The sequence below is a fragment of the Triticum dicoccoides genome, chromosome 7B, assembly GCF_002162155.2.
Source record: "Triticum dicoccoides isolate Atlit2015 ecotype Zavitan chromosome 7B, WEW_v2.0, whole genome shotgun sequence".
NCBI lineage: Eukaryota > Viridiplantae > Streptophyta > Magnoliopsida > Poales > Poaceae > Triticum > Triticum dicoccoides.
In genome coordinates this window covers 502,124,798-502,135,759 of record NC_041393.1, presented here as the reverse complement: position 1 = coordinate 502,135,759, position 10,962 = coordinate 502,124,798, and the positions used below count along the sequence as shown (strand labels likewise).

At 45.5% G+C, this 10,962-nt stretch overlaps 1 pseudogene; it reads right to left on the bottom strand.

The window, feature by feature from the left end:
• LOC119339040 overlaps positions 1 to 9,663 on the bottom strand; it is a 51,371-nt pseudogene extending 41,708 nt beyond the window's left edge.
• Positions 9,664 to 10,962: the final 1,299 nt, after the last annotated feature.

Sequence of the window (10,962 nt, the reverse complement as noted above, 5' to 3'; positions counted from 1 at the left end):
TGCTGGCGATCTTATCCCCCGTCGTCGCCGGCGATAGGGTGCGGCGGGGACGCACCCCTGTTCCGACCCGGGTCAGGGGAACAGGGAAAGGAGGCGGCAGGGGGAGGCGGGCCGGTTCGGCTGGGTGGGCCAGGTGGCAGGGGCGGTGGCTACCTGGGCCTTTCGGCCCAGGGGGAAGGGGGGTTTCTTCTTTTTCCCTTTCTTTTCCTTTTTTATGTTCTGTTTTATTTAATTTGGGCATTTAAGCAATTTATAAATTTGTGTCATCTACACCATAATTACCTATGCATTATTTGGTTCACTCCGAACATTTAAATTTTAATATTTGAAAACTTTTATTGTTTGCTTGATTTTGAATTTGAAATTCGAACTAGGTTCCGAACTAACGCGAGTTTATCCATAGTAACCGAGGTGACGTGGCATCATTAGCGGGGATTACTGTAGCTTAATTACCCAGGCGTCACAATATATGTGGGAGGGGGCGCCACACATAATGACGACAATATCTTTGTCATGTGCGGCGCCCCTCTCCACAATTTTGTCCCTCAGTCATATTTTGGTAGTGCTTAGGCGAAGCCCTGTGAAGATAGCTTCACCATCACCATCACCACACCATCGTGCTGCTGAAACTCATCCACTACCTCGTCGCCTTGCTGGATCAAGAAGGCAAGGACGTCACCGAGCTGAACGTGTGTTGAACACGGAGGTGTCGTACATTCGGTACTCGATTGGTTGGATCGCGAAGAAGTTCGACTACATCAACCGCGTTACTAAACGCTTACGTTTACGGTCTATGAGGGTACGTAGACACACTCTCCCCTCTCGTCGCTATGCATCTCCATGGATAGATCTTGTGTGTGCATAGACTTTTTTTTGTTTTCCATGGAACATTTCCCAATAGTGGCATCCGAGCCAGGTCTATGCGTAGATGATACACACGAGTAGAACACAAATAGTTGTGGGCAGTGATAGTCATACTACTTACCACCAACGTCTTATTTTGATTCGGCGGTATTGTGGGATGAAGCGGCCCGGACCAACCTTACATGTCCACGTACATGAGACCGGTTCCATCGATAGACATGCAACTTGTTTTGCATAAAGGTAGCTGGCGGGTGTCTATTTCTCCTACTTTAGTTGAATCGAGTTTGACTATGGTCTGTCCTTGAAAGAGGTTAAAACAACAAACTTGATAGATCACTATTGTGGTTTTTGCCGTAGGTAAGAACAGTTCTTGCTAGAAGCCTGTAGCAGCCATGTAAAACTTGCAACAACAAAGTAGAGGACGTCTAACTTGTTTTTACAGGGCATGTTGTGATGTGATATTGTCAAGACATGATATGATGTACGTTGTTGTATGAGATGATCATGTTTTGTAATATCGACAACCGGCAGGAGCCTTTGGGCTGTCTCTTTATTGTATGAAATGCAAGCGCCATGTAATTGCTTTACTTTATCGCTATGCATTAGCAATAGTTGTAGAAGCAATAGTTGGTGAGACGATGATGACCCACCAGTATATGGGATCAATCATAGTTCTTTCGATAAGTAAGATTGTCGAATCCAACGAGGAGCAGAAGGAAATGACAAGCGGTTTTCAGTAAGGTAATGTCCGCAAGCACTGAAATTAAAAGTAACGAGTAGTTTGATAGCAAGATAATTTGTAACAAGCAAGTAACGGTCATGGTAACAAAAGTGCAGCAAGGTAGCCCAATCCTTTTGAGGTAAAGGACATGCCAAATGGTCTCTTATGGTAAGCAAAGTGTTCTTGAGGGTAGATGGGAATTTCATCTAGTCACTTCCATCATGTTGGTTTGATTTGTGTTCACTACTTTGATAATTTGATGTTGCACCCCGGCTCATAGCAACCGGTTTACCTTGCATTGCCATCCCAGAGATCAAGTCTTCTGGCAACACACAACATCTTGGTACAGAAAACAATCGCTTTATTGATACTAGCGGAAACATAGGGCGATATTACATCAAGTAGCGAGGCCAAGCGGCATACACGGTGCGGTTGAACAATATGTGCATTATTTAGTGAACATAAAGGGGCCTCGATCACAAAAACTACGCGGCAGCGGAACAACGACGAAGTAGGACTCCATAGCACAGGGACACCGATGTGGACACGATCTAGACATGGCAGCACTCCAATCCGGTTAGACTTTCCTGAAAGCTAGCAAAACATGCCAGGTCAGTACATTGAATGTACTTGCAAGCTCACAACAAGCATAAACATAATGGCAAACAATATCATGACATTAATCAAGTTGAATGCAGATAAAAACATATTACTAATGTAGTGCAAACAAACTTGTGCACCAAGTCCTTCGGACACTCTTACCAACGGGTTACCTCGTACCCAAACGGTGATCATTCACGGATCACAAACAAAACCAACACTTGGTTTCCACAACAACAGTCCCACTGACCTCATCATTTAACTACTTCCAAACATATAACTTAGTGTGCAAGATTACTTATTAATGTTGATCCATGGTGTGACTTACTCACGAGTTGTGTCCGTAACCAAGGACGCGGCTATCGATAGATTTAAATACACTCTTCAGAGGTAGTACACTGGACCCACATCACGGAACCCATGGCCTCACACTCCCATTCGGGTGGACCAACGACATTCCGATAGAACTCTCCCATTGCCATGACACTCTCCCGGCCACTCCGACTAACTCCCCACTGGTCTAAGTCATGGGTGGCCCCGTGCCTACCAAAGGCATCAACGGCCGCCGTCGTGGCAAAACTTAAACGGTCCCAAATGGGGACAAGGTACCATAACAACAAACAGGCACACAAGGTTATGTCTGCTTACCGGTCCAGGGTACTGCAGGCCCATAACCTTCCCTCGTTGGAGGCACCGACCAGAGGCATGACAACGGACCGAATAAAGGCCTTCCCATAAAGGCAAATGTGGTTGCACTGGGAAAAACTCGATTAAGTGGCACCATGACCCAATCAAATTTATGTTCAAGTTCAATTAACATCAGGTTTAACTAGAATGAAAATACTCGGGTCACCATATGCCATGATCATGCAACCATTCGACATGCATCACATATCATTTAGAATAAACAGATCAACATCATCAAAAGTTCTACTTGCACAAGTCATCACTAAACTTTACTGATTCTTTTTCACCGATTATTTCCACTCATCATTTTTAGTTATAGCATTATCATATGAAACCAAGCCATCACATAAGAAAATAATACCAATACTAGTAATTTCATAACCATAGCAAGAATCACATAGTCAAGCTACTCATGCTAGCTCACACTAGTCTAGGTACTCACTTCTGTAGGCTAAGCATTTTACTCATGACGAAATAACTAACATAAGAATTATTCGTTAAATGATTATATGCCTGAAATAACTCATTTTCAAGTTGGAAAAATCATGAATATTGCAATTACACCATGAAAATGGTGGTGTGGCTTGCCTTAGTTCAGAGGAGGTTCATACTCCTCCTGGTTCTCCTCAAGACAAGCTTCTCCTTCTGAAAACAATTAAAAACACAAAAAGAAAATATCAAGAACACTTCTGAAAATCACCAAAAATCTAGACAGCAGAGAAAATTCTCATTTTTGATGTGCTTCTAGATCTTTTCAATAAGAACACAATGCAAAAAGAATCAACTCATTTGGACTTATGGTTTAAAAGTTACAACTGGTCAAAGTTTCTGGTCAAAATTTGATTAAATTAGATTAAAAAGAAAAACCAGGGGGGTCACGTCGATGGCGTATTCCAGGAATACGCCACCACTCATACCGCTTCGGGTGTGAGCCATGAGGATGATAGCGGGGCCCACGCGTCATGTCAGGGGAGAGAGGGAGAGAGAAACAGAGACGACGGTGCTTCGCTGGCGCATTCTCCGGCGAGGAGTGCTCGGCGGCCAGATCCAGAGGGATAGAAAGAGAGAGGGGGTTGAGGCACACCTTCCTGTACCCGTGGTTTGGCTAGAGGTGGCCGGACGGGGTTGGAACGAGCTTCTCTAGCGGCTGCAGAAAGCGGAGCTCGCCGGAGTTGAAGACGACGACGACGTGGAGCTGCACCAGGGGCTCCAACGGGGTCAGACAACACCAGTGAACCACTAGAGGGTTTTCTGAGGAGTGGATGGAGATCGAGAGGCACCAGAGTGAGGAGGAGGAGCTGCAGGGATCGCTGGTGAGCTCGGGCCGGTGCGACAGCTAGAGGCCTGCCCGACCGGGTTGCGTTTTAGCTATGGGCTTGTGGAGGCTGGGTGAGTGTGTGGTGATGCTTGAAGAGGCTAGGGAGGGTCGTATTTATAGGCGTGTGAGGAGGGGGGATCAGCCTCCACTAGAGTTCTCTGGAAGCGGCGCCCGACGACGAATAACGTCAGTGACAGGGGGAGAAGGAGACACAGCTCGCGCGGCCACTATGGGAGGATGGAGACGAGCACATGAGCACGGGCGGCGACAAGCACAGTGGCACGGGCACACTGTACACTTGGCCGCGTCGTGCCCGTGCCTGCTGCGGCGAGCTCTGGCGTTAGCGAGTGCCAGGGAGAGTTAATGGCATCGGGACAACGATTTTTGTGAAGTTTGGAAAGGTGCGGCGGGCTGGGAAGCGAGCACGAGCTCAATAGAGGATCGGGCATGACACAGAGCGCGTCGTCGGCATGCCAACATGCTTGGACGAACGCGGTCACTATGTCAACTCTGGCATCACGCTGCGCCTTGCATTAATTTCATGTATGGCATGTAGTCCTTGGTGGTTTGAGATGTTCCAAATCATTGAGTTGATCACAGGTGCTCTGTGTGCGTGGGTTTCTTCCTGGTAAGTTTCTGGACAATAACTTGTGAGGTTTACTGGGAGAGATCCAGGAAGAGTTTAGGGCTGAGCTTTGGGGTTTAGAGGTTACTTAGGAGGGTAATGAAGCTCAAGAAAAATCAGCCTCATTGGATCAATGAAAAATATACTTGTTGTGTAAAGTGCCTTTTTTGTTGAGAACAGAAATGATTTTCTGTAGCAAAAATATTCCAAAAAGTGATGCAATATTTTTGCTCAGGGAGGTGCCCTATGGTTCAAAGAATATTTGGGAATTTTCTCAGGATTTTAGGAGCAACAAAAATGAGGGTTGCTTTGGAGCACAAGTTTCTGAATTGAATTTCAGAGAAGAAAATGAATAATTTTCTTTTATGAAAAATATTCCTTGGGTCATTTTGGGATTTTTCAGAGAAAGAATGATGAGTTAGAGATGGATGGGTCACTTGGGTGAAAATGAAATACATGCCCAAGTGTTTAAGTCCATTTGAATTGATTCAAAAATCCCAAATTCAAAGCAGAAGCAAATGAAGTCCGGAAAAAGAGAGAAGGCAAAAACAGGCTGTCACAAACCTCCCCCACTTAGGATGAATCTCGTCCTCGAGATTCGGTTGCTTGGGAAAACAATTCTGGGTAGGCTATCCTTAAAAATTCCTCTCTTTCCCAGGTTGCTTCTTCCTCGGTGTGATGCTCCCACTGAACCTTATAAAACATGATCACTTTACCGTGGATGACTCTTTCTGTCTCTTCCAATATTCTGAACGGTCTCTCCTCATAGGTTAAATCCTTGGCAACTTCTATTTTTGCCATAGCAGTCCTTTTTCTCGGGTGGCGAAATACATCTTCTCAGCTGTGAGACATGGAACACATTGTGTACTTCTGAAAATTCCGGTGGCAGTTCCAACTGATAAGCAACTGTGCCAACTCTGGTCATAACTGGGAAAGGACCAATATATCTGGGTGCCAATTTTCCTCGGTCTGAAATCTCTTGATTCCCTTAATTGGTATGACTCGGAGATATACATGTTCTCCGGGTTCAAAACTGATTTGATGGTGTTTTGCATCATAGTAACTCTTCTGTCGAGACTTTGCCAACTGAAGTCTATCTCGGGTCTCCTAAACTTTCTTTTCAGCCTCCATTATTAAATCAGTTCCAAAAATGCGGCTATCTCTGGTTTGAGACCAGTTTAACAAAGTGCGGCACTTACGGTCGTACAAAGCTTCATATGGGGACATCTTCAGGCTCGTCTAGAAACTCTTGTTGTATGAGAACTCTGAATATGGCAGACAATCTTCCCACTTGGGTCCATGGGCTAAAGCACATGCTTGGAGCATGTCTTCAAGTATCTGATTTACTCGCTCAGTCTGGCTATCTGTCTGCCGGTGATAGGTTGTGCTGTACTTTAGGGCGGTCCCCAAGGCTTGATGGAGGCGTGACCAGAATGTGGATGTAAATAGTGAACCTCGGTCTGAAGTGATCATTCTTGGTACTCCATAAAAACTGACTATCCTGGACACATATAGCTATGCGAGTTGATAGGCTCGATATGTGGTGTGTACAAGAATAAAATGAGCTACCTTAGTCAGCGTGTCCACCACGACCCATACTGCATCGTTGCCTCGGTGAGTCCTGGGTAGACCGGTGACAAAGTCCATGCAGACGTCACCCCACTTCCACTGCGGGATGGGTAGGGGTTGGAGAAGTCCGACGGGTTTCTGGTGTCCCACCTTCACTTTGTTGCATATATCACAACAAGCAACAAAGTATGTGATGTCCTTTTTCATTCCATCCCACCAAAATATCTGCCGAAGGTCTTCGTACATTTTGGTACCTCCGGGGTGAATTGAAAACAAGGATTTGTGTGCTTCTGAAAATCTTCTTTCTCAGAGTCTGCTTGCTCAGGTACACAAATCCGTCCTTGAAACCTTAGCGTACCTTGCGGATCCTTAGAGAAATCTTGGGTCTTGCCTTCTTGCAGACGTTTGATATGGTGTTGTAGAGTTGAGTCGTCTGCTTGGGCCATGCGAATCTCATCCTTGAGGGTAGGAGTTATTTCCAATATATTTGCAAGGCCGGCATTCACAATCACCAAGTTAAGCTGAGCAATCTCTTGTTGGAGTTTGGGAGGCAAGGACTCCATCATGGCATTTAAACTGGTAGGCTTGTGACTGAGGGCATCAGCAACCACGTTGGCCTTACTCGGATGGTAATTTATTCCCAAGTCATAGTCCTTGACCAACTCGAGCCATCTTCACTGTCGAAGGTTTAAGTCTGGCTGAGTGAATATACATTTGAGGCTCTTGTGGTCGGTAAATATCAGGCACCTTTTTCCAATGAGGTAATGTCTCTAAATTTTTAGAGCGTGAACAACTGCAGCCAACTCCAAATCATGTGTAGGATAATTCCCTTCAGGGTCGTAGCTGGTGAGATGCATAGGCTACAACCTTGCCATCTTGCATGAGTATGCATCCAATACCTTTCCTAGATGCGTCACAGTACACATCAAAGCTGCGGTAGATGTCTGGGAGAGTCAATACTGGTGCTGATGTTAATCTGGTCTTTAGCTCGTTAAAGCTCTTCTCACAGTCCTCGGTCCATTCAAAATTCTTATCTTTCTTGAGGAGCTCTGTCATTGGCTTGGCAATCTTGGAGAAACCTTCGATAAAACAGCGGTAGTATCCGGCTAATCCAAGAAAACTCCAGATTTCGGATACGGTCATGGGTACCACCCAATCAAGCATGTCTTTCACATTGCTGGGATCCACGGCTATGACTTCCGTTGACAGAACATGTCCCAAGAATCTGACTTGCTTGAGCCAAAACTCACACTTGCTGAATGTTGCATATAGCTGATGGTCACAGAGTCTCTGCAAGACTGCTCTAAGATGTTCCTTGTGCTCGTCTTCACTTCTTGAGTATATGAGGATGTCATCGATGAAGACCACCACAAACTTATCCAAGAAATCCATGAATACCTTATTCATCATATGCATGAAAAAGGCAGGGGCATTTTTGAGACCGAAAGACATCACCGTATATTCGTAAAGACCGTATCGGGTAGTGAATGCGGTCTTAGGAATATCTTCCTTCTTGATCTTGAGCTTATGGTATCCGGTCCTTGAATCAATCATGGAAAATACTTTTGCACCACTGAGTTGATCGAACAAATCATCAATCCTTGGCAGTGGATATTTGTTCTTGATAGTGACATCGTTCAACCGTCAGTAGTCCACACACATTCTGTGACTTCCGTCTTTCTTGTCCACAAATATCACGGGTGATCCCCATGGTGAAGAGCTCGGACGGATATATCCTTTCTGAAGCATCTCATCAAGCCGTTTCTTTAACTCCACTAGTTCTGATGAAGGCATTCGATAATACTTCTTGTATAACGGTGCGGTCCTGGGCACAAGGTCAATTGCAAACTCAAGCTCTCGGTCTGGCGGCATTCCTGGTAATTCCTTAGGAAATACATCAGGGAACTCATTGACCATGGGAATTAATTCCAATTCTTCAGCTACAACGGTGAAGACCAATTCTCTCTTGGGGATGCTTTTACGGGCATAGAATTTTGTGGATCGCCCTTCCTGGCATGTCAAGGTGACTTCTTGGGTTGCACAGTTGATATATACTTGACATTGTGTCAACCAGTTCATTCCCAAAATAACATCCAACTTGGTAGACTCAATGACTATCCAAGAAGTTAGAAAACGGACTTCCTTGATATCAATTTCCAAATTACGGAAGACCAGATGTCTTCTGAGCATGGATCCCGGGGATTGTAGCATCATCATTTTTCCCAAAATTGAGCAAGGAAATTTATTTTGGGCAGCGAAACTCCACGAAACAATAGAGTGGGAAGCCCTAGAGTCAACTAAAATTATTGCAGGTATGCTATTATTAGGAAACATACCAATGATGACTTGTGGGTCTTCTTGGGCTTCGTCTATGGAGAGGTGATGAACTTTCCCTTGGATGGTCCTCTATACAGGGTATGGCCCCATGTGGTTGACTTGCGGCCGGAATGGGGTAGTTGACTTGCCGTTCTTGGGGCACTGTCTGGCATAATGTCCAGTTTGTCCACAATTGAAACATGAATTGTTGTGCTGACACTCTTCATGCACCAAAATAGTCACGCCATTCTTGACTTGAGTAGTGGTCTTGTTCACATTCTACTGCCAATTTGGTTTATACTCAACTTGAGTCTGCTGCCAGGTACGAGCCTTCTGCACCGGTTGTCCGTCCTTCTTAGGCTCAAATTTACGCTTGTGGTCATTATTCGCGGAGCGGTTGTCGTGCATAGGCTTGTGCTCCCTCTCTACAATGAGGGCTTTGTTCACTAAAGTCTGGAAGTCCGGAAAGTCGAGCACACTAAGAGTGCACCTGAGGTGTTGGTTTAATCCTCCAATAAACCTGTCGATCTTCCTTTCTTCCATGGCCACATCATAGAGAGAATAACAAGCCAAATAGTTGATCTTGTGCAAATATTCACTTACTAACGGACTTCCTTGGGTGAGAGTGAGGAATTCACGTTGCTTGAACTTCATAATACCGGCAGGAATATGGTACTTGCAGATATGGTCCTTGAAATTGGTCCAAGTGATTTCTTTGTCCGCAGGCCACATAGCTTTAGCATTATCCCACCATATAGCAGTAGCTCCCTCAAGATAGTGTGTAGCGAACGAAACCTTGTCAACTTCTTCAGTACGAGCAATCTCAAGCTTTTTCTCAATAGTTTGCAACCAATCATCGAATTCCAAAGGATCGACCACTTGACTGAAACTAGGAGGTTTGGTCCTTTGAAAATCTGACAGCTTTGAGTGATGACCATTCCGAGTTCCATTCTGTCCAGCCATAGCTTGCACACTTTTTAACAGCTGAATCAGAGCATTGTTCCTTCTTTCCTTAAACATGCACATAATTTGTTCAGTGGAGGGTGGATGTGGCAGTGAAGGCGGTGGTTGCGGATACGGCTTGGGGGAATGTCCTGTCTGTCTTGCTGAGCGATGAACAGGGACATCCTCACAAGCATGTGTGCTGCTGCCTCCCCGCGTCATCCTAGTGTTTGTTTTCCCAATAAAAAACAACCGCGATGAGCAACATCCAAAAATGGGAAGAAAAGCCAGCGACAAACCCGAAAGAAGCGAAAACAAAACATCGAGAAACAAAACGAATAAAAAGTTCCAACATAATTATACATAGACTTGTACATGAAAGGTAGACATCATGACAGGTTCAACTACTATCATACATGAAACGAAATATCATGGCTCATACAACTACATCCGTACATCACATGACAACTGCGGATATTCAGATGCTCTAGTGCTCTGCCGGCACTATTGGGTCCTCTCCTGGGTCGGACTTAGATCCTGAATTGACGATGTTAACCGAGACCTCCGTCTTAAAGGTAACACGACAACACTACCTCGAGGGCTCTCCCTCAAGGGTAGGTCCGGGATGAGATGGGAGCATGGGGGCTGCGGGGGTAGCGAGAAGAGATGCCTACTTAGTAGGGGCACTGTGAGGAGTCACTGTCGAGGTGCCCGAGCTACTCGGAAGAGTAACCGGGGAAACAGGTGATCTAGAACCGGGCACAATATAAGGAGTCAATCCCATAGAAGGGGGAGTGGGATAGGACCTAGCGGCTACTAAAGCAGTGCGAGCATGAGTCAGTGGGTGAATCAGAAGATAACTGGCAGTGATATATTAAGAAAGGTGGCTAGTATCACTACCGGACGCCGGATCAATGATAGGAAAATGGACACGACCATCATCGTGCAAGGATGGATAGTAGCGAAAACCTGGGCGAGTCTGCGTCCAGACCTTGGTATAATGTAGCTCAACGAGGACCTCAAACGCAGAAACTGAACGGCCTGAGCGGTGGTGGAAGCAAAACCACTCCGAGAGGTACGAGTGTAAGAGCCTGATGATGAACTGGTGCGCAGAGTAACCACGGCGTGATACTCGTACACTGAGTCGGCTAGACGCTCCCGGTACACCCGATATGCTAGGTCGTCACCGTGAGGGTAAAGTCGATGCCATACATTCCAAAGAAGATGCGGCGAAGTGTATGACAACAACTCCAACTGGCACGGATACGGCACTCGAGCCATCTACACTCACAACAATTAGTCGATTAGAAATAATAATAA